This window comes from Pteropus vampyrus, unplaced genomic scaffold (genome assembly GCF_000151845.1).
Source record: "Pteropus vampyrus isolate Shadow unplaced genomic scaffold, Pvam_2.0 Scaffold750, whole genome shotgun sequence".
Lineage (NCBI taxonomy): Eukaryota > Metazoa > Chordata > Mammalia > Chiroptera > Pteropodidae > Pteropus > Pteropus vampyrus.
The window spans coordinates 1,097,169-1,100,015 of NW_011889531.1; the positions used below are offsets into that span (position 1 = coordinate 1,097,169).

The following is a 2,847-nucleotide window of genomic DNA, read 5'->3' on the forward strand; positions in this document are numbered from 1 at the left end:
TATGTATTTATTGCTTACTGTATTATAGGTTTTGGGGATATATCAGTGAATAAATCAGATAAGATCCCTGTCCTTGTGAGCTTACAATAGAGTGGATAAAATAGACAAAAAATGAAGTACAATAACAAATTAAATAATTACAAATTGTAGTAAGTGCTACGAAAGAAGTGGATTCCAATAGAGTATAAGGTAGGGGATCTACTTTAAATATGGGCTGGCCTCTCTGAGATGTTATTTAAATTAAGGGAAAAAAAGGATTCGAAGTAGCCTGGCACACAAAGGGCTGAGAAGAGTATTTCCAGCACAGGGGAAAAGAAATATTGCCAGGCACACTTTGCCAGATTAGAGGGCTTACTGCCCTATGCCATACAGGATAGGAGCTACAGTTGAAAGCAACCTCAACTGGACCTATGTTTTGCATAGACATTTGTTCACTCAGTGCCTACCTTTCCCAATGCCCTTGTCAGCACACCATCTAAAGGAAATGTTGACTGGTAGTAGCACACGGCAGCCTGAGTCTTCACTCTAGGCCAATGGTCCCCAACCTTTTTGGCACCAAGGACAGGTGCTCCTGTGAGAATCTAATGCCCGATGATCTAAGGTGGATCTGAGGTGGAGCTGAGGTGGTGATGCCAGCGCTGGGGAGCGGCTGCAAATACAGATGAAGTTTTAGCCACTCACTTCTTGTTATGCAGCCCGGTTCCTAATAGGCCACATATAGTCTGAGGCTCTGGGGTTTGGGGACCTCTGCTCTAGGCTATCTTCCGCAATGGTGTGCTCTCTGGGGTCCCTCCAGGATAGAGACTGATCCCCAATTTCGAGTACCTTAGGCTCCAGCCCTTGTCTAATAGGGTTGGCTTTAACCTGAGGTAAAACACAGGTTGCTACAAATTCTCTCAGTAGTGTCTGGCCTGGCCTTCTTTCTATCTTTCAGAAAGCTTTCCAAACTTATGGCATATTGATGGCAGATGGCATCCTTCTTGGTTCTCTGGGTTTTCAACCATTATAGAACTTTTGGTCATTTCAATGGGTATTTGAAATGGAGGAGGCAATTAAATATTTGCTCAGATAGGCACCATCAGTGGAGGCCTGAACCAAAAGTCTCCAACATGTTTAACCTGTCCTCTACCCCTAGTTTCTTCCCTACAAAGAAAATTATTTACAAATTAACTTAAGCAGTATTTCCCTAAGTGTGATATGAGTACCATCAGCATCACATGAGTTGAATGTGGGTGGAACATAGTTGAATATCTATAGATGTATTTAACCTTTGTTCCTTATGTATTTTTAAAAGTGTACAAAAATATGTATACCACTAGTATATCAAAACTACCATGTCATCAAACAATATCCCTGTTACTTCGTCCCTGGGAGCAATTGTCCTCCTCTCCTCTCTCCACCAGCACCCAGGTCTTCTCAGATCTTCCTTTCCACCCTATTAGGCTCTAACCTCTTTTCCCTTCCCCATCACTTTTCTTGTGCAGAATAATTCCGTTCTCTAAGCCTCTAATTTGCATGTGTAAAGTCATTAACATCCTCAGCAAACAAAATATTAGGAGCCAAATTTCTTAAATGGCAGCAAGAAAAGGTAAAGAGCCAATTATATTTGCTTGTCACAAAGAATCTTTATTTTTTTAAAATTCCCTGTTAGAAAAAAATACTAAAAATCTAACTATTTTTCAAAGAGAAGAAAACAGACTCAAAGCTGCAGACTTCATGTGCATGTGACCTGTGCAATCTGCAGAGTCTGGTTCTTAGAAGGGCCCCAATTTTGCTTCAATGTTCCTGAAATTCATAATAAATTTTGAACAAGAAGCCCTGCATTTTTGTTTTGCAAATTATGTTGCAGCCTTGCTTTGCAGCAAGGTCTCTTAGATGAGTTGACTGAATGGGAGCAGTAGCTTATGGTATCAGCTTGGAAAAGATTCTGCTTGGGCTTTAGTAAGTTGAAGGTCTACCTAGACTATCATCTTTCTGGGCTTTGGCCTCAAATAGACCTGAATTTGCATCCTGGCTCTGCCACTTCCTAGTTGGTAAACTTGAGAAAGTCAATAAACTTCTCTTTGCCTCAGTTTACTCATCTGCAAAATGGTCATAATATGTATTTTGGAGGACTGTAAGGATTAAATTAAGCCATACATGAAGTACTTAGTACAATGGAAAAGAAGTAAATATTTTCTCATATGTCTCTCATTGTTTATAATTTTATTTTATTTAACACCTACAGCACCTGGTATTCCTAGGTGGTCTCACATCCAGGTACTAACCAGGCCCAACCCTGCTTAGCTTCCGAGATCAGACAAGATCGGGCATGTTCAGGGTGGCATGGCTGTAGACATTGCTTATAATTTTAAATTTAATAACATTACTTTGTTTTCAGGATATTTATTTTTATAAATAATTCTCTTGATAGTAAATATGACCAATTTTTCATTTATAGCTATGCTGCAGTTTCCTTTAAAAATAAATATTTTTGTAAAAAAGCGAGGCAGTTTAAAGAAAAATATGAATAACTGGTAGCATTAAGATAACTAAGAGTTGCGAAGGTGATATACGAATGACTGAGGCAGGAGAAAGATCTATCTAGTGAAATCTCAATTATTCAGACAAGGTCGCTGAAGCCTAGCTCTCTAAAGTGACCCATCAAAGGTCACACATCGAGTCAGTGGTAGAATTAAGACAACTCCGGTCTCCTAACTCCTTCAACTACACCACATGCACAAATGGTTAAAGCAAGAGCAAGCTGGGTGCTTAATGAGGTACATGGCAGGCAGTCAGACCTTCTATCTATATGTACTGCCTCATCCTCTCCTCAAGGATAGCAGAGAAATGAAGTATTCTAATATA

At 39.7% G+C, this 2,847-nt stretch overlaps 1 pseudogene; it reads right to left on the bottom strand.

The window, feature by feature from the left end:
• Nucleotides 1-2,218: 2,218 nt before the first annotated feature.
• Nucleotides 2,219-2,337, bottom strand: LOC111734072 (annotated as a pseudogene).
• Nucleotides 2,338-2,847: the final 510 nt, after the last annotated feature.